General features: G+C 42.1%; 1 protein-coding gene across 10 annotated transcripts in view; it reads right to left on the bottom strand.

Annotated features, from left to right (window-relative positions):
• The window catches only part of CCBE1 (collagen and calcium binding EGF domains 1), a 236,934-nt gene that overhangs the window by 185,985 nt on the left and 28,840 nt on the right, over window positions 1-22,109 (bottom strand). The gene's annotated exons all lie outside the window — the stretch shown is intronic.

Genomic DNA, 22,109 nt, shown 5'->3' with positions numbered 1-22,109 from the left:
AAAATCCATAGTCAGTCAGTCAGTGGAGGATTAACAAGTTGAGAGCCAAACAGGTAAAGGGCATTTCACCAAGGTAACACATATGGCCTAACCACTCATGGAGACACGTCCAATCTCATTAAGAATCAGAAATGCAAATTAAAACCACAAAGATATCACTTCACACCCACATTGATTAAAAACTTCAATGTCTGACAGTGCTAATTGTCCAGAAGATGTGAATCAATAGGAAAATACACTGATTGAGAAATACATTGGAGTGACATAGGAAGTAAAAGACATCTAGGAGGACACAAAGGAAAGTGATTGATGGTAAATTACCAGTCTGCACTGGTGCCGATGGGGAAATAGGCACTCTAGAAAAGCTGAACAGTCCCCTTCCCCATGGCTCTGCAGGTCCACTTGTGGGAAGATCCTCTAGAAAAACTTATACATGTACACTCCCAAAAACATTTACAGCAGCTGTGCTGTAAAAGCCAAAACCTAGGACCAACCCAAACGTCTATTAACAGTAGAATCAATGGTGATGTTTTCATACAATGGGAGACTACGCTGCAATGACGCTGAGTCAACTACATGGAACCAAATTGATTTAAAACACAGTGTTGAAAGAATCAAGTCACAGTGGGGAATATTCAAGGTAAATTTAGGGAAAAGATTATCTTGTTAAAAGTTAGTGAGTTCCTGAATGGACGTTCAGGAGGCATCAGTGCAGACGTAATTTACCATCAAGCGCTTTCCTTTCTGTCTCCTCCTAGATGCCTTTTACTTCCTATGCCACTCCAAGGTATTTCTCAAAAAAATCAGTTACACTGGAGCTAGGGCCCAGCCACAGCTTCTGACCCAGATGTGTTAAAGCATAGTTATCAAATAACTGGATGTATTAAAAATAGAAGACTCAGACCAACTGCTTGTGTTTAATTTTAATGGAGTTATTAATTTTCATGGAGTCATTATCAAAGCCCTAACTCTTTTTAGGACGGCTTTCAAAGCAGATGTGTACACATAAACCCTAGTGTGCATTTTATATATCCAATTATTTAGCCTAAATGCTCTCTTTCACTAGTTTTATTTACCCTGTTTATCTTCTCATCAGATCTTTACTTGAGTATGTGATTCTAAATTCACACTGACCCTTGAGGTAAAACAAAACACAATGTAGGCCATTTGAGCAAATTTTCTGTTGGTTTCAAAGCAATGTAACTGGAGCTTGAAAAGCTTCTTGAGTCAGAGCAGCTGCTCTTGAGGCTTAGAACATTCCCAAGATGTGGACACTCCATGAACATTCCCAATGCACAAGTCCTAATGCTTGGGGTGCAGGGTGTTCCTTGGTCAAGTAACTTAGGGAAACACTTCTTTAAAAGCCAGAAGTTTCTAAACAGCAAGTCTTCTCAGAACCCTTCATATGCTGAAGTGTACTGTGAATGCTTAAAATTAGGGCTACAAGGAATTCCTTCCTCTCCTGCTTCAAAACCTTCCAAGAATCAGTATTCTGTAGAACATAATTTGAGACACTGACATGGATGCAAAGAATCTACTGACTGAATGTATGAATTCTGCTATTCCTGTGATCTCTGGCTATAGAAGGTACCCCTCCCAGACCTGAACATCCTAGCAAGTCCTTTTAACCTGGCCTCAAGTAAAGAACTGCATGCTCCAAAATCACTATTTTTTTCCCTAGTCATCGATGGTTTTTAGAACTACCATCCTCAGGAAAAGAACAATTTGATTATATAATTAAATGCCCATGTGGTTAATCCTTTCCAGGACCATTTGCCATTACAAAGAACTTCCTAAATAAAAATGATTCTCTAATTAGTACAATGTCCAGGGAAATGTTTCTAGGTACAGATGTCTTCCTCGTACTTCTTCCTATTATCACTGACTCCAAATTTGGGGTGGGGCTGGTAGGGGCAGGGAGACTCTCCACCCATCCCTCACCCCCCCCCCATAGGAATACCCTTGCCAGTCCCTAAGTAAAAGTACCATTTGCAAGTGAATTAAAGCCTAGAAACTTTACTACTTCCCACAAAGTCTCCGTGAAAAAATATATATTATCTCTAATTCTTACTCTTAACTCTGCTTTTTCTACTAGATACAAAAAAGCAATGATAAGCAACAGGGTTATGCTGTATAGCCCAAGTATTTATAGCCATTATCTTGTAATAATTTTTCAATGGAGTATAATCTGCAAAAAATACTGAATCACTCTGCTGTACACCTAAAACTAATACAAGATGGTAAATCAACTATATTAGTAAAGAGAAAAAAATTTTTTTATCAAAATGCTATATTCACTCCTAATGTAAGTCATCTGCTGATTCAGAGATCCTTAGAACGTGACAAATGCACACATGGCTTTTGAAAACCAGGATTTTACATCTAGATACTGAACACATTCAGTGAGATAGGTTACAGAAAATGTCACCCCAATGCTGGACAAGTCTGCCTACGTCTCAGTGGCAGGAACAGAGCAAGGTTTTAAAAACCACCCATTTTTGTTCAGAATCATCCTGCAGAAGCCTTCAGCCAATCCGTAGTAGTTCTTCCCAATCCAAAGGCATTCCCTTCTCCTAGACCCCATTCCACTGAGGTCCCTACTCTTGGCCATGGAAACAGCAATTTAAGATGTTAAAATGAAACACTTTGTCTCAGTGTCTTTCTGTCCATAACCTAGGACAAAATGATGAGAGCAAAGATCCTCCTCCCCTTATTCCAAAGAAACTGGATGAAACCAACTCAATCATGCTTTGCCCGACACCTGCATAAGGGTGTCCCAAGACAGCAGTTTAAGAGGAGTGGAGACCATCACCCTGATACCAAAACCAGACAGAGATACCACAAAAAAAGAAAACTACAGGCCAATTTCACTGATGAACATAGACGCTAAAATCCTCAACAAAATACCAGCAAACCATATCCAACAATACATTAAGAGGATTGCATATCATGATCAAGTGGGATTTATCCCAGGGATCCAAGGATTCTTCAATATTCACAAATCGATCAGTGTGATACACCACATTAACAAACTGAATAAAAATCAAATGATCTTCTCAATAGATGCAGAAAAAACCTCTGACAAAACCCAATACCCATTTCTGATGAAAAACCCTTCAGAAAGTGGGCATAGAGGGAACCCACCTCAATATAATAAAGGCCATATATGACAAAACCACAGCTAACATCATTCTCGATGGTGAAAAGCTGAAAGAATTCCTGCTGCCATCAAGAGCAAGGCAAGGATGTCCTCTCTCAACACTACTATTCAACATAGTTTTGGAAGTCCTAGCCACAGCAATCAGAGAAGTAAAAGAAATAAAAGGAATCCAAATTGGAAAGGAAGAAGTAAAACTATCACTATTTGCAGATGACATGATACAATACCTATAGAATCCTAAAGACTCTACCAGAAAACTGTTAGAGTTCATCAATGAATTTGGCAAAGTCACAGGATACAAACTTAATACACAGAAATCGACTGCATTTCTATATACTAACAATGAAAGATCAGAAATTAGGGAAGCAATACTGTTTACCGTCACACCAAAAAGAATAAAATACCTAGGAATAAACCTACCTAAAGAGACAAAAGACCTGTACTCTGAAAACTAAGACACTGATGAAAGAAATCAAAGATGACACAAACAGATGGAAAGACATACCGTGCTCTTGGATTGGAGGAGTCAATATTATCAAAATGACTATACTACCCAAGGCAATCTACAGATTCAATGCAATCCCTATCAAATTACCAAGGACATTTTTCACAGAACTCAAACAAAATATTTTAAAGTTTGTTTGGAAGCACAAAAGAATAGCCAAAGCCATCCTGGTTGCATAGATTGGTGCAACCACTGTGGAAAACAGGATGGAGATTCCTCAGAAAACTAAAAATAGAATTACCATTTGATCCAGCAATCCCACGCCTGGGCATCCATCCAGAGAAAACCATGACTCAAAAAGACACATGTACTCCAATGTTCATTGCAGCACTATACACAATAGCCAAGACTTGGAAACAACCTAAATGCCCATTGACTGAGGAGTGGATAAAGAAGATGTGGTATATATACATGATGGAATATTTCCTTTCATTAAAAGGAAAGAAACACCGGCATTTTTAGCAACATGGATGGACCTAGAAATTATCATGCCAAGTGCAGTCAGTCAGTGAGACACCAACATCATATGCTATCACTTACACGTGGAATCTAAAAAAGGGATACAATGAACCTCTTTGCAGAGCAGATACTGACTCACAGACTTTGAAAAACTTATGCTTTCCAAATGAGACAGGTTGGGGTGGGAGGGGAGATGCACTGGGGGTTTGGGATGGAAATGATAGAAAATTGGGTTGTGATGATCATTGTTCAAGTATAAACAGAATAAAATTCATTGAGTAATTTTTAAAAAAAGGAGTGAATTGCTTTGGAGAAGGCTAATGGAGTCCCCCCACCCTTTCCTCAAACCAATTAAGAGGGGTTCAACCTAAGTGCAGCCTGTGTCCAGTAGAGTCTGCAATCTGCAAGGCAGACAGACTAGTGCTGGAATCACAACATAAGAGCCTAAAAGGCTAACCAAGAAGGACCATCTTTCTCAAAATCCATCAGGTCTGGGGAAGCACGAGTTTCCTGTGGGCCAGATCCAGACCCAGAGAAAGGAGGAGGACTGAACTGTCCCAAGAAGGATCCCAACTTAGAGGACCACCTGCAGGAAGAGATGATCCCAGCCAAGAACTTGCCAAGAGGAAAAGCTGCCCAGTCATCTAGAGGAGCAGTGGCCAGTGCTCAGAGAACGCTGGAGGGGCAGAGGGGACAGGGTTAACACAGGAAGAGAGCTCAGAGCATCAAAAGCAAGACAGTAAGCACGGCTTTTAGGGGACTGCAAACCCTGTGAAATTAATGCAGAATTTCCTGAGTATACAGCCGGCTCTTTCAACTCTTAAATGGGTCTGTGCCCCATGTGGTTAAGGACAGCTGCCATAAAGACATAACTAAAAATCCCTCAGCAAAGGCTTTGGAGGGGGGGTCTTGAGTAGCAATGATTTCAGAACTGCTTCCTGATGAGAACCGAGGATACAGTGAGTCTCTAACTGATGAGGTATTGAGCCATCTGCTTTAGGTATCAGCCAAGCAGTGAAGGAGGCCACCAGGGCCCTGTGCACACAGGGGGACCCAAGGCAACAACCAGGGCCCTGCAGCTTTTCACCCCAGGAATTCACTAAGTCCATGTCATTAACATAGACTAGGGACCACCTGCCTTCATAAAACAATGAGACATGTTCTAATTGTTCTGTGGTCTACAGATGGGAGCAAAAATTTCAAAAGAAACTTGCTGACTTACTGAGCCAATTTCACCTAATAATAGAAACAGTGACTAAAACAACAAGCTGATGCTGAGGCTAGACTCTTAAAAAAAAAAAAAAATCCCTGGTAACAGTTTCCCAGACTCTCTTCTTTAATCCCTATTTACATTTGGTTTCATCTCTGCCTAAAAATACCCGCTATGTATTCAGTAACACAAAAGTCAACTTTGTAATGTTCACAATAAAATGCCATCTATTAGAAGTCTCCCCAAATAATTATTACATATTTTAATGGTTCTATAGTTAATGATGTAAAACACAATCACCATACATGGAAAAATATAAGATTCAGATCATTTACATTACAAGAGCAACAGAAGAAACGTACACTCATACATCCACAGAAAGACTGGAGCCTAAGCATTAAAACATCCATAACAAATATAGTTGACTTGTTTTCATACTTTTGTAGATTTTGTGTTCTCCAGCTTTTCTACAATGAACATGTTCCTTTGTGATCTGATTTTGTAATGACCCAGCTTACTCTGGAGGGCTTACTCTTTCACAGCTGGGCTGGCAGAAAATTCTCGTCTGTTCATTTCTTCTAAGAGTGGAGTGATCGCAAAATCTAAGTCCAAAAACAGTAAATACATTTGTGTTACAGACCCATCCCTCCACCTGTGAACAATGACCTTCAAGTTATTAAAATATGCAATTTTCAACTGGATGCTTAATGAAAGGACAGAATTTTCACAATGTTCTGATACTTGATGCACATTTCAGTCATTTTCATGGATCAAATATAAGTTTGGTTCTGAATAAGTATGAAAACAAGGCTTTTAAAACTTTAAGGAGTTTGGAGTAAAAATTTAAGTGTTCCATGTGTGAGGGCAACAGAGACAAAGGGAGAGAGAGATCAGGAATAAAAATTAAAGAATTTACTGACCTATTCTCAAAGGCTGAGAAATATTTTACATTTCAAGCATACTGCCCTCTCCAGACCATCTCAGAGCTACTATATATAAGCAAATTTGAGCCAATTCCTACTTCAAAACTAAACTGACAAGGACAGGGAGAGCAAAGGTAAATGAAGGCCAAACGGGAAGCGTGTAGGAAGACAGTGAACAGCCAAGGTGACCCATGTCAGACCTCTCCATACAACGCAAGGAACCACCGGCCCTGACTGAGGACAGCCTGCAAGGCAGACCAAGTTAGAAGCCAACTCAGTGAGCCTGAGGCAGTGGGTACCACTCTTATCACTCCTTCCCCTCAATCTAGTGATGGACAAGAGAGGAGAACTGAGCCACACAGTACTGGCTGCTTGTCTTGAAGACCTGGGGATAGAAATACTTGGAGAACAGGTGGCTGGCCTCACAGAACCCACAGAGACACCAGCCAAGCTCAGATGTTTGTGGAACCCCTCAGTTGATGGTTTTGTCAATCCAATTAGCAGCAACTGGGACTCGGCAACTTTTTGGTGCCTGTGAACCAACTCAGCTAGTGATGGGGCTCCAGCACAGCCCAGACCTTGGCTTTGAATAGCGCCTGACCAATCAGTCTGCTTTCCTCTCACCTCCTTTTACTTCTTTGACTGTGTTCAGCCCCTCTCAGAGACACCCAGGTTAGCGCTGTGAGACTCTCATTCTAACAGCTGGCACTGTGGGTATGACCCGATCCCTCTCAACACATTACTTTGAATTAACTAAAGGAACTTCAACACAGGGAAAAGGAGCGTGCTTGAGAAGTGGACAATTTCAGAGATCCACCCAGACTTGGAGAGCATTATGCTAAGTGAAATAAGCTAGAGAAAGACAAATACTATAGGACATCACTTACATGTGGAATCTAAGAGGTACAACAAACTAGTGAATGTAACAAATAAGAAACAATCTCATAGATATAGAGAACAAAATAATGGTTACCAATGGGGAGAGGATAGGGTAGAGGGGGCAATATAGGGATGGGGGTCTTAAGAGGTACAAACTATTACATATAAAATAAGCCTCAAGGATATACTGTACAACACAGGGAATACAGTCAACATTTTATAATAACTATGAATGAGGTATACCCTTTAAAAATTGCAAGTCACTCTATCTATAACTTAATGTTGTACATAAACTACACTTCAATAAAATTTAAAAAGCAAAAGTGATCCATCAAGACAGTATTAATCTCTGTTTGCATGTGTAAGAGTGGACAGGAAGCATTCCATGAAGTTCCATGCACTAGTTTTTAGTTATTAAGACACAAGAAACTTCAGGAAACTTCTATCCCTCCCCCTATCTTCTAGAGATGAGTGCAGTGGCCCCCCTTTGAACCTGTCATGCCTCTGGGCTCAGCTGCCTCCAGGCCCTGTTGGGACTTCCTTGGTCAGCTACATAGGTGCAATCAATGTTCCACATTGAAATGCAAGACAAAATTCACACGCAGCTCTCATTTATCAGATTAAAAGAATCCTTTTTAAGTTCAGGCTTTTATGCAAAAGGGGGGCTACTCCAACAGCTTATTGAGAAATACCTAACTTTTACCACTGTAAAAGTTCAAGTTGTACAGCATGACAGACATACATTGTGACATGATCACCACATGAGTTTAAGTAACCATGGAGAAAACTTTAATTTGAAAAGATACATGCACCCCAATGTTCAGGGCAGCACTATTCACAATAGCCGAGACATGGTAGCAACCTAAATGTCTATCAAAAGAGGAATGGATTAACCAGATGTGACATATACATACAATGGAATATTAGCCACTAAAAAACATGAAGTAATGCCATTTGCACCAACATGGATGGACCTATAAATTAACATACTAAGTAAGTCATACAGAGAGACAAATATCAGATCACTAATATGTAGAGTCAAAAATGATACAAAAGAACTTATAAAACAAACAGACTCAAAGATTTCAAAACCAAACTTATGGTTACCAAAAGGGAAACATTGGGGTAGGGAGGATTAAGTTAGGAGGCTGGGACTGACATATACACACTACCATACATAAAATAGACAGGTAACAAGCACCTACTGTGTAGCGCAGGGACATCTACTCAATACTGTGTACTAACCTATGTGGGAAAAGAACCTGAAAAGGAATGGATATATGTACATGCATAACTGAGTTACTCTATCTGAAACATAACTTTGCAAGTCAATTATACGCAAGTTTTTTTTTTTTAAATCATCATCTCATACAGTTGAAATAAAAAAAAAAAAACTTCTGGGATAAGAAAGTAGGGTCTACTCTCTTACTAACTTCCGATGCATCACCCGGCAGTGTTTACTATGGTCATCATGATGTATATTACAGACCTGGCACTTACTTAGCTTAAAACTGCAAGTCTGTACGTTTTGACCACCTTTTTCCAATTCTTTGAGGGGTATCCCTCATCTGCATGGTTAGCCCAGCTTCAGGGCTACAGAGGTGATGTGAAATATAGTATCCATAGAACTACTTCTCAGAATGGTTTTTGCCCAAAAAAAAAAAAAAAAAAAAAAAAAAAAAAAAACGAGTTCCCGTCATGGTACAGCAGAAACTAATCCGACTAGGAACCATAAGGGCTGTGGGTTCCATCCCTGGCCTCGCTCAGTGGGTTAAGGATCCGGCGTTGCCGTGAGCTGTGGTGGAGGGGCAGTTGCAGCTCCAATTTGGCCCCTAGCCTGGGAACCTCCATGTGCCGTGGGTACAGCCCTAAAAAGAAAAAAAAAAAAAAAATCCCACAGAGTTATTTAAGGGGACCTGTTTTTTTTTTTTTTTTTTTTTTTTTTTTTTTTTTTTTTTTTTTTCCCTTTCAAAACAAAACAAATGCATAGCAGTAGAGGCTAGTTTCCAGGGCCCGTCTCTGCCTAGACAGCGTAGTACAGGGGAAGAGGAGGGACCAAACCCAGCTCTCAAGAGAGCAAAGGTCACTCCACGCTACCAAGTGCCCCATCTCTTCCCAAGGCCCTGTGTGTGAATGACATTCAACCTCTGCCAGCTTTCATCATTCCACGAGAAACCTCCTAATGTGATTGGGTTCAGAAAGCCTCGGACACGTTAAAAGGTACCTAATCCTTTCAGTGTGAGGGATAATTGTTTCAGAGAAAACTTCAGCACTGGCTTGCACTCAGTGCAATTTCCTCTGAAGTTATTATCCCAGCTGGAACTTGAATGTTTAAGCATTTCTAACATCCTGGGAAAGCTCCCCAAACATGCCAGCACCACACTTCTGTCTCTAACCCATTCTCTGCTTGGACCTCCCCCACTCTTTCTGGATACTGAGCATCTTTATTTTCAGTTCCTCCAGTCTGACTGCCTGGCAGGTCCCACCTGAAAATATACACCCACCTCCCCCAGCCAAACCACACCTGAAAAGGTGACTCAAATTGGAAGCTGACTTAATCCTCAATCGGTGGGAAAGAAACAGCAGGTAACAGGTGAATTATAAAGAAAAAAAGATTCCCGTCCTGTGTGCAGGGAGTAGCCACAGAACCTTGACAAAGAGACTAGTGCATCTTGAAAAGGTAGGCACAAAAGGGTCAAAATCAATTTTCTAAGACCAGGTAAAGGATGGATTCTTCCAGGGCTGTGGTCACCTAATGAATCTGGGTACTAGGTAGGATTTCTCCACCTCCCCCCAGCCCCTGCACAACAGTGATTATTTCTTACCCGATTCCCTTAAACAAAGGCATGAACAGATGCAGCCAAGTCCAGGCTACAGAAAGCAAAGCCCTAGAATCCCATCAACTCCAGCGTGTTCTGGGGGAAGTGTTCAGGCTGTTTCCATCATTCTCCTTTAGACAATGACGCAAATCTCGGGAGAGGAGGTGCAGGCACTGGGAGAGGCCATAGGTGTCCAAAGTGAGTACACACAAGGCTTTGCCAGGAAGCAAAAACCAGACATTTCTACCACCATCTTTACAGGACAGATGTTGCCAAGAGAGCATGCCAAGTGCTGGCTCTTTCCTTTAGACTGAGTTTATTGGGCTATTTAAGTGATTAGGCTGACAGTCAGTCCTACAACTAAATTGAGATTTCCCTGTACTGTTGATTTCTCCCCCCTTCCTGGGAATCAAAGAATGTGTTAGCTAGAGTCTGCATACACTCTGCAAGGATTTTTTTTTTTTTTGGTCTTTTTTTTTTTTTGGTCCCGTGGCATATGGAGGTTCCCAGGCTAGGGGTCTAATCAGAGCTGCAGCCACCGACCTATACCAGAGCCACAGCAACGCAGGATCTGAGCCACATCTGCGACCTACACCACAGCTAACGGCAATGCCAGATCCTTGGCCCATTGATCAAGGCCAGAGATCGAACCTGCAACCTCATGGTTCCTAGTCAGATTCAATAACCACTGCGCTGCAACAGGAACTCCTCCGCAAGGATCTTTTGAGATAGAACATGATTGTGGGACACTGGATTAATCTTCTGCAGCTCTAAGTATGGCCTTTTTCTAGGCAAGACCCTCAGGGCAAAGCGAAGGTGGGTAGGAAGTGCACAATTCTAGATCATAGCTTAGTGACACCATCACATGCGTTCAACCTAGAAATCAAGGCATTTCAGCTGTGCAGAAACCAAGTGAAAAGAAAGACCCTCATTCATATAATACGCCTTTCACAGGCGCCTCAGCCTTGGAATCAAAGAACCAAGGAAAATTCAGGCCTCGTCCGTCACTGATAGGATGTTAGTGACAAGGACCCCAGCTGACTCTCTTTGCCAATCAGCAATGGGTCTCCTTCTGCCACTTAGGCAGAGGCCAAACCTAAGCCCAAAGGGTAATGGGACAATTAGGCTCTTTCTTTTGTTCTGTGATCAGTGAAGGTTAACACAACAGACTTCCTCTAAAATGTGAAATCCACAGGCCAGAATAAAAAGCTACAATCCTCTAATAAAGCTTGAGTCTATAACATTTTGTGCCAATAGGGTAAAAATGAAAGAAGCTGCCACTATCATCACATTTGAGCTCAGAACCAAGTGACAAAGCCATTCTCCAGCTGCAGAAGGGAATTTCAGTCCCAAGCTAGTTTGATGGCAGCCGCACTGTAGAGGTGCTTTTAAAGAACATGGAAAAAGCAGCCGTGGCAGACTGTTGTAACCATTTCACTTCCCAGCCCCTCACCCCTTGTCACATTCCAAAAAAAAGTCATGTAGATTCGAGACACCAGCCTAGACAAGACATGCACACTGATGTCATACCTCCTCCTCCAGTTGTCTCAAAGAACTACACTGTTCTTACCAACCCCAGGGCTAGCAAACATCTCTCCTGTCCCCGAGGGCCTGGAGAGACCAAAATTAGGCCTTTGATGGACATCCTGAACAAAGCTGAGGGTCATTCCTTCAAGGAGAGGGCCAGAGAGTAAAGCTCTTCACACCCAATTAAGGGCAAACTCAATCTAGCCTTTTTGGGTTTGTTTTTTTTTTTTTCCCCCTCCCCTAAGTCCACCCACTTAATAAAACCAATGTACCTTAGGGCTCATCACTTTAAGTGGGAAACCCTTTAACAAATCACACAGCTTAAAGACTTCTATATCTGGAGCCACTACAGTGTGGTCAACACAGTACTAAGTGTTTTTTGCTCATTCTACCAGTTTTCTCCTTGCAACAATTGTGAGCTTAGTGCCATTCAATGCTACTTTACAGATAAGGAATCTAAAACTCAGTGAAGCTAAAAAAAAAAAAAAAATTGCCCCATGTCACCCAATAATCTCCAAAATTCATTCTCAACATCAGTGCTGCCCTGTGTTCCCAACAGAGTAAGAGATCCCATGGTGAGAGTGAAGGGTGGGAAAAAACTGCAAAATAGGTATAGTGCTTCCACTGGGCTCATCCTTTATTTTCATTCAAAATCAAATAAGTATTACTTTCAATTTAACGCTGATCCCTCTGATGTGCAGGAAATAGGAAATCATGTCAGAAGTGAACTATTCGATGATCACCCCATTATTTACAAGACGTAAATGCTCGCAACAGACATCATAAGGCAAAATCGTCAGCTCCATAGGGAACATTAATACATAAAACTGCTGATTCTAGAAGGTTCTCTATGCAGCCAGGAAGTTTAAGGCATTGCTAAAATAGCACATTCAAGAGAGAAAGCCGCACAATTGCATGGTTTAAAACTAGGCCGGAAAAAAGGGTCAGTGTTAGAATTACTGACAGGAAAAGTTAAAAACATTTTATTCTGTTGGAAGGCTGAGTACTGACCAAACAAAGAGTGACAAAGGAAAACGCTATAAGTATTCAGCATTAACAAGACGTCTGCTTTTTCTTCTGGGCACAAATCATTTCTCTGGGCAACCTGGTAAAAAGTCATACACAGAAATGAAGGAAGAAAACGTCCACATGAAACACAAGCTTACACAGCACATTTAGCCAAACAAGTGGATATGTGTGGCGGCAATATGTTTGTGGGAAGAGAGTTGGCACAAAGGCCAGGGGACCCAGAATAGACCCTGAGGACCACAACCTGGCCAAGTGACCACAGTCATACAGTCCCCACAAACCCCCTAGCATCTTGACGCTGTCATCAAATAGAGTTTGACCATTAGGCTCGTCTCTTCTGATTCTTAAATTCAGTTTCCCACTTTTAGATAACATTGGTGACTAATGTTTTGGGGCCTCGTTCTACACGGAAATTCAAGGACAAGGTCTGCAACCATGAGTCAGTAAGAGAGCCAGGCCCCAAATACAGCTCCACAAGACTGGTGACCCACCAAGAGCTACATGACGAATTCTAGGAGATGAAGACTGAGCCACTGAGCAGAAAGAAGGCGAGTACCATGAGGAAACAGGCAACAGGTTTCAAGGACTTGTTTAAAAAAAAAAAAAAGTGGGGAGTTCCCGCTGTGGCACAGTAGGTTAAGAACTCAACTGCAGCAGCTCGGGCGTGGGTTCAACCCCCAGCCCAGGAACTTCCATATGCTGCGGTGTGACCATAAAAAGGAAAAAATTGGATATTAACATCTCCTGGCCTCTTTTCAGTAAAGGGCCAAATAGTAAATTTCTTAGGCTTCATGGCCCAAATAGTCTGTTACAATTAGTTCTGCCCCAGGAAGCAAGAAAGCTGCCACAAACATGGCAAGACCTGGGAGGAGTTTTGTGCCAATAAAACTATCAGGCAGCAGCCAGATTCAGCCCATAAGCCATCTGCCAAGCCAAGAAACAATGGGGTATCCTAAAATATAATTTCTACTCTGGAGCCTTTCAAAAAAGACAGATGACAGTTCCCAAGGAATAGAACTTGCACACTACAGTTTTATAATTAGATGTTCAATGAACAGGTCCATTTCAAGTGCAGAGAGAAGAGTGTTCATTTTAATAAGATGGGGTAGGGTTTTGGTGGACACAACAGCTGACCAAAATCCTCATACTTAATGAAAATAGAAAGCCAATTATATTTTGTACTATTTCTCAACAGTAGAGAAGAATTTTTTTAAAACTCTACCATGCATTCATGGCTGTAGCTCATTTCACTGTAGAACATTTGAAGGAGTATTTTAAGTTATATTCAATCTTAGGAGAGCAACTAACTGCTTGAATGCTAAGCTATTTTCTTGGGTATTCAGTAATTGCTAGTTGGCAATATAGGGGAGGAGGCTGGGTTAATTTACCTTCCAGAGAGCCACTGCTTTCAATTGGTCTTAACAAAGGGAGAATTTTTAAGGACTCTGCTCTGAGGACATGAATTCCGGGTCATTAGTTTTTAGTTCTTGATGGTCAGAAACAGCATCTGGGCCTAATTATTCACATGTGTATCTAGTAGGCAATTGTTTGGCTAACTAATATATTTTAAGAGGTCAGCATTTTTAGTGATGGAGTTGTAAACACAAGGCTTATTATGTGTCTAAAGAACAAAAATTCTTACATACCCAATGCTAATTTCACAGGTTTCGTCTACTATAGAAACTACTGCTGGTAGTAGTACTTTCTACCCATGTGAGCATAATTTTGGGTTTGAGCATAGGAAGGGCCAAAAGCATCTACCTTTGGGTGCCTTGACATCCAAAGCCATTGCTGTAGCCTGCCATTAGCTAAGCCCAGCAATCCTTGAAGGCAGAAAAAAACTACTACAACTGGGAAGATGAATCTAGGGTGTCACACAATTTATTGGCTTCAGAAATCATTCCCTGGGCCAATGGAAGGACAGGGATCCCAATATCTCCACTCCTTATCCTGCAAAGCCTGAGTGTCTACCTTGAATTTTCCATTTCCCTGGTCCCATTAGCTCCTGCAGTCCTGAATGGAAAGGCAATTGCTTTCCAAGGTCACCAGCCACATACCTGTGTTGCAATACACATCATTTCAGATTTAACTAAGCTACCCAGCAAGGCCCATGGGGGACAAGACCTCAGGCCAGGTCTGCATGTCAAGAGAAGGGAAGGTAGTGAAGCTTCAAGGCAGATCTGTAGTGAAAGATGTTGACCAGCCAGGAAGCCCAAGAAGGTGGCTAAACTGAGCAGCTCTGAAGGGAGGGAGGGGAAAATAGAGCCCCCTAAACAAACGTAACTCCATGTGTTTCCTATCTGATCGGGCAGAGCACTCACTATATAGCTGCCATTTTCACAAAGTATACCCAACTCTCAGAATCCTCCTTAACATGAATTGCTTTCGTTGATTCTTGGGGTTAGCTGAGCATCAAGATGTTCATAACACCCATCTTTGGGCTTCAAAACACAGTCTCTTGTAAAATTATAATTTTGTTTAAGTCTAATGAAAAACAATTGATACATTAATGGCCCTACACAACTTGACTGTGAGGTGGCCACGTTATAGCTATTGGAGGCAAGACAATAGAGAAGCTAACAGTATGAGCTATGAAGGCACATGGCCCAACTTTGAAACTACGCTGATGCATTTGAGCTGTGTGACCTTGGCCAGGGTACCTACCTTCTGTGCCAGTTTACTCATCTGCAAGAAGACTACGCAATACTACTTACCTCCTCTGGCTACTGTGAAGATTCAATGAGTTAAGACACAGAGTGCACACAATGGTACCTGACACAAAGTACTCAAACTTTACCTGACACTGTCTACCCTTGATTGTGAGTAATCATGTTCCATGAAATGAGATGGAATGCTCGAGGCTGTATAATCAGAAAGGCCTGACCACTTTATATTTCCACCAGCACCGTTACAGTACCTATAATGCCGCAAGTAATAGTCTTTAAAAACGGAAAAGGAAAGCAACTTGAGCCTGTGCCTGCCATCCACACACATCTCAGCGCTGTCAGGGGCCATGAAATAATGACTACAAGGACTCTGATCTCCTTGGAGAAAAGTTCCATGTAAATACTGAGGACTGTGTTACTGGAGAAAATTTACAAGGACACGGAGCCTCCCACACATTCCATAAACGCTCTTAATGCGTTCTGAATTAAAAGAATTACATGATTTTTTTAAACAGGAGCCAATTTTGAATATGAGAAGCCAATGCAAACACTTAAATCCAACAACATCGACTGCTTACATGGCTTTTGAATAACCAAGTAATTCGTCAAAGAACTGCTGCACACTTTTTCTCAGGCACCAAAAAGTGGGGAAGTGGGCAGGCAAAAACTTACTCCCAGCATTTTTATGACGAGCTTACAAGTGATTTAGTTGCTCTTTTAGCAGTTTTTATTCACTGTGTGCCAAAATGAAGGAAAAGAAATGATGTGGAACAAAATAGATCAGGTCTACCCTAGTGTGTGGCCAGAAAGGACAACCAGGCTATGGATGTGCCTGTTCACAATGCCAAGATTTCTCAAAAGCCGGGGTCCAAAGAGACATGGCTGGGCCTGGCCACACTGACCGGATACGTGGCGGTGTCATATCTACGCAGAGGAAAGGGAAGGTCTGTTTCTATACTGTTTTCAAGTATAGAAAAGGAGAAACTTTTCCCACACCATCAGTAAGGAGCTGTGTGATCAAACACAGATCTAAGCTTTCTGGACCACGGTTTGCTCATCTGTACAATGAGAGGGATGTATAGACAAAACAGAGCCCTGGAGGTCCCTCCCACTATGTCTGTGACTTTGAGTCCCTTTATCCCTAGCACCTCCCTTGAGAACATTTTCTTCTTCTCTTTGGTAGTGTCCTTACGCCAGGTAGGTATTAGGCAACGCCCGAGTTGATAAGATCCCATGTATAATTCTCCAGAAGTCTACTTCAGTAGCCCCTCCAAGACTCAGGACCTCTGTACAGTTGTATATATTTGCCCTGAACACCCCCCAATGGGGCTGAAATTCAGCGTACACTCCCCACTGTCACAGTCAAGAGGAAGGGCTGTATCTTATCTCAATTCAAACAAAAGCATCTCATATCCCAGCTGCAGAAGCAGGTACCTTCTCATCACCACTAAAGTGTAAAACTACTTTAGTAACTGATCAGTCTAATACATGCATTAGCTTACTTAATTCTCATTAAAAGTCATTTCATTGATGGGGAAACTGGACCTCCAAGAGGTTAAGGAAAGGACCCCACTATCCTCGTGACGGTCGACTGGCAGAATCTACATTCAATCCACATCTTGCTGATGCCAAAGCACATGCTCTTCCAACCACCTCAGCTACTGCTGGATTTTAATGCAACAAATATCCACATGGTGTGTGGGGATGGAACACACAGGGAGCCCCGTGCAAGGGCGGCTGGGCAACTCCAGTCCAGGTGCCAGAACTCTATGAGTGACTACGCCAAGGCCATTTTCAAGGAGCTCAGAGGAGAGTCCCTGGGTGGAAGGAGGGAACCATGAGAAGGTTGCTTTGAGGGGTGGTCGGCTCTGTTCACTTGTTTTGATACCAGTTTGGGAGGGGGTTGAGAGCCACCGTTACTCAGCTGGGGAGCCACCTGCCCCAGCCCTCTCCTCTGCATGGTTAGCCCAGCTTCAGGGCCTCAAAGGTGATGTGAAACATGGCAGAATCCATGACTACTCAGAATGGCTGCTGCCCACAGAACCACAAAGAATTCCCATAGAATTATTGAAGATGAGAAAAGTCAATGTCCTTTTAAGAGAAACCGACTTCTTATAGAGAGCCCAAATCTTTACATTCTACACATCAGTTTTGTTTACTAGGGAAAATAGTAACACTTCATTCTCAGCAACTGTGTTCCAATTCCTAAACACCAATTTTAGTGGCTCTTTTCAGAGTATTCCCTTTGCAATATTCTGGGTATGTTTGTGCAGAGGGCAAAGACTTGTGCCTAAGATTAAGCATTTGGTGAATATAAACTATTTGAACCACACTACATAAATACTGCACAAGTTCTCAGCTTTGACATGTCTGTTCTTTACTGCCTTCTTCACAGGGAAAATTTACAAACAGTTATGTCCATCTAAGGCAAAGACATTGTCCCCATTTTCCGCCTCTACAAGTAATAAGTGAAAACCCAACCCAATCTGTTTTTCAAAGATATAAAACAATCCAAAAACAGATGCTTAAAAAAATTAGATTCACAGAAGTAATCAGCTAGAACTATTCTCATTGGAATAATTTCATAATTCCACAGCTAAAAGGTCAACCACAGGTTTATAAATGCCCTGTTTTGCCCTGACATCCCAACACCTGGCAGACTTTGAGACTAAGGGGAAATGTATAAACAGATACATCTTTGTAAACTATTTCCTCCTGTAACTACTTGATGAACATGGACTGGTATATATTTTTATGTGTGTATTTTTCCCCCTTGACTGAAACTATTTTCCCTGGAGATAGTCCAACAATATACTGCTAACATACTCCCATTGTGGAATTCATCTGGAAAATTTTGCAACTTAAAAAAACATCTCAGCCATCTAACAGGAGTCTCTATGGACCTGCAGACCAGAGACCAAAAAAACACACAGTAAATATTTTTGGTCTAGCTCGAAAGGAGTTTGGTGATGTGTGTTACTGAGCTTATTTGTTTATAATAATTTGCTGAAGAAGTCAGGACTCTTTGTTCACATCCATTTGGTTTGGGGGTTAAGGAGCTGAGGGTCAAAAGTACACAGGGCCTGACTCAGACGGGGGCTCAATAAATATTTGTTGAATGAATGACATCTTCAAGTCTTATGCTCATTAGCTGTCCGCCTTGAGGCAAGACACTGGAATTCCTGGAGCTTTAATTTCCAGTTAAAGAAATGGCTCCTGTATAAGCAATCTTCATTATTCATGGCAGTTATGTTTTACTACAACTGCCACAACTATAACTGCCATAACCAAAGGATTAGCAAACACTGACCCATGGCTCCTAGTGGAGGTTGTGGGCTAGGTTCCTGTGAGCTTCTTGTCACAACATGTTTATCACCCAATCAACATATAAACTTGTTTTATGTGTATTTCTGTTTAAAGATATTTAATAAATCTGTTGATTCACTAACAGTGATGTCACAATCAACAACATTATAACTCATGCCTGAGCAAAGCTTATCTAATGCTTATCTTATTTCCTGTAAGGCACATCCCAGCCTTCTCATGTTCAGGGATACTAGACAGCACTTCTACATGATGCCTAGGGGCATTTTAACCAGCAAAATCACCAATAAAAGAAAAAACACAAAAAATGTCAAACACTTGACACTGAGCTGATCACTAAAAAGGATTCCCATTTACAGTACAAGTTGGAAAAAAAGGCACAGTATCACTTTGTTCACCTGAAGCTCGCACATCGGGACACTGTTTTGACAACTCTGCATGTATCTGAATGACCACAAAAGCCCCACAAACGCTGATTTGGGGGTTACAGACAAATGCTAGCAAGCAGGTAAATCTGCTAATATGTAATCCACAAGTGATGAGAATCAACTCTCATCAGTCCCTAAATATTGGGTGCTTCCTCAGTGCTAGCTGCTGTGGTAGAAAAGTGACCAGAATGGACAGATTCTTTCCCCACTGTACTGAGAGCCTAGTGGGAAAAAATTAGTTACAGATATCATTACTAACTGTGATAACTTCATGAAGTTGAAGAAGATGTGGTAATGCAGGGAGGGAGGCCATAATGTAACAGCAGGTTCAAGAAGGGGATAGCATTTGAGCTCAGTACCACTGCACAGGCTGGAGTTGGCCAGATGGAGAGGGAGAGCTGGCTGGCAGAGTACATGCAAGAGCCCTAAGGCAAGCCTGAGTGTAATTAATGGCATGATGCTAGAGCTATAAAAAGATAAAGGAGTTCCTGCTGTGGTTCAGTGGGTTAAGAACCCAACTAGTATCCATGAGGATGCAGGTTCGATCCCTGTCCTTGCTCAGTGGGTTAAGGATTCTGCACTGCTGTGAGGTGTAGTATAAGTAGCAGACATGGCTTCGACCCTTAGCTTGGGAACTTACACATACCACACATGTAGCCCTTAAAGACAAAAAAAAAAAAAAAAAAGATGAAATACTGTACTGTCATAGGGCCCATAGTCATTGGGGTGAGGATGGGTAAGACCTTCTATGGGAGAGGACCACACACATGCTTTAGTAACAGTATGAAAAAGCAATGCCAAATGCAGAGAAAGAAACTTGTATTTTCTCTGGAGCAATTATGGAAGGGAGCACAGAGCAGGTAATATCTGACTTTTAAGAATGATGGTGGGAACTTGCTGAAAGAGTGGTCCTGATGTCCCTGTATTTGCCTCTTCTACCATTGTAATTATCAATAGCATCTCTTATTCTCAGAGGTGTTCTGATTTGGATGACAAAGCCTTTACTGATGTGACACAGTTCAGAGAGGCTGGGACTTGGGAACACGGAGGTGGAAGAGATGGATTTGAGGACTGGTGTCAGTAGGTGGGCCAAGCTAAGAGGTTGTTTCTGTGTAAAGCCGAGCCAAGCAGAGCTGGAACCTTCAGATTAGTCACCTTGGGAAGATGAACATCAGAAACATGGGAGAGTCCAGACGAAGAGTGTACAGGCTTCAGACAAGATGACACTGAAGGCAAGAGATGATAAACTGAATGGCAATGGGGATTGAGGGGAAAGATTGAGCTCCTGAGAATAAAAGGGCTTCAGCATGAATTAAGTGAACCTGGAGAATTTTGAGAGGCAGGGAAGAAACTGGTAACTCCCAGGATTCCAGTCTGGTGGTAATGCCACTAAATAGTGATATTCACAGAGGTGGAGGGGTAAGAGAGGAAAAATGTATTCTGCTTTCAATACACTAGAGCCTATAGAACCTCCAGAGAGGTAAATGCAGTGGGTGACCAGAGTTTTAGGGGATGGGAAGGAAAGAACTGCCCACATGCATTGGGCAGCTCAGGATAAAGTAAATGCAAAGAGGTGAGATCACTCTGGACAGCGATGGGAGATGGCACAGAGAGAGAGAAAGACCCACTGTAAGAACCCTGAGCATTAACCCACACCCTCTAAGACATGTCCAACAGCCACAGACTTCAGTGTAAAGGTGTATATGTCAACACTGCCTTGGGGTAAATCCTCTGCCCACACCTCCACACCCAGCCTTTAAACCAGGCTGCCCCAGTTGAGTACCTTCCTCCTATTTAAGAACTCCTGATGCTCTAGTGATCTGAGAAACACCCACATTAAAGGGGTGAGCTGAGGCAGAAGCAAAGTGAAGGACTGATAGAGGAACAGGATCCACATTCTTATATACCTTGCTGTCGACTTCCTGATAGGGAATGCATCTACTCGGGAGTCCAGCAGCTAAAAGTCAGCCTTGATTTCAAATAAGATTCCACTGCAAGCTTTGCCTCATGATCTCCACAGCTGGGTTTTGCACAGGAGTCATCACAAAGGCCAAAGCAGTTCTCTGCATCAGCCAGCCATTTTCCTCTCAGCACACATGCAACCATGTGAAAACCCCGAAGGCCCAGCCTGTGCACCATCAACCAGGCTGCTCCCTCCTAATACAGAAGCATAAGGAAAACAGGCCAAGATCTCTGTTTATTAGCTAATACTTATATCTTCTTAGCTACAGAGGATGTTACCTGTCTCAACATTTTAAACTTGATTTTAGTGAAGATGGTACAGAAAATGTGCTGACTTCACAGTATATTAGCATTAAATGCCCCCCCCCCCTTTTAGGGCTGCACCTGTGGCATATGGAGCTTCCCAGGCTAGGAGTCGAATGGGAGCTGTAGCTGCTGGCCTACACTACAGCCACAGCAATGCCAGATCTGAGCTGCATCTGCAACCTACACCACAGCTCAGGGCAACGCAGAATCCTTAACCCACTAAACAAAGCCAGGGATCGAACCTGCGTCCTCGTGGATGCTAGTCAGATTCATTTCCACGGATCCATGATAGGAATTCCATAAACACCTCCATGGTTGGTAGCAACTAACACACCAGACTGATGGATAATCATAGGAGAGGAAGGAATCCACAGGAATTTTTTTAATCCCCTTCCAAATAAGTACTAGGTAATTGTTAAGTTTATCAGCTAAATCACTCTAAACATTATTCAAAAATTAGAGGTAGAGTACATCATTTTAACTGCTTATTTATGTAGCTATGCTCATGTTTTATAGATCCAGCTGCAAACTCCTCACTCTCATGGACATATTTGGATATCACTTCATTATATAGACAACAGAAAAATGTGATTGCCTGAAGGCAAAAATAAAAGCTAACTGGTGGATGTCAAGGAGCATTACACTTAAGAGCAGCCATGCTTAGAGGTACATGTCATAGAACGCAATGAGTTCATTTGTATACTTTGGGCCAGGCTCCTCCTGGTTAAGCGTCTCTCGCTGAAAAGCATGTTGCTAACCAAGAGACAGAACGAAGGGGTCTAGTGAACATCTGTTTGCTTTGTGGCTGTTACTGTCAGTTGAGGCTTTACCTGAGCAGGAAAAATGGGGGCCAACGTCAATCTATCAATTAACCCACATGGGAAGGATACAGAACGTGTAAAACACTGTAGT

This window comes from Sus scrofa, chromosome 1, assembly GCF_054392235.1.
Source record: "Sus scrofa isolate SSC_HxYL_T2T_F1_AM1 chromosome 1, Sscrofa_HxYL_maternal_Yorkshire_Landrace_v2.0, whole genome shotgun sequence".
Taxonomy (NCBI): Eukaryota; Metazoa; Chordata; class Mammalia; order Artiodactyla; family Suidae; genus Sus; species Sus scrofa.
This window is presented reverse-complemented; position numbering and strand designations above follow the sequence as displayed.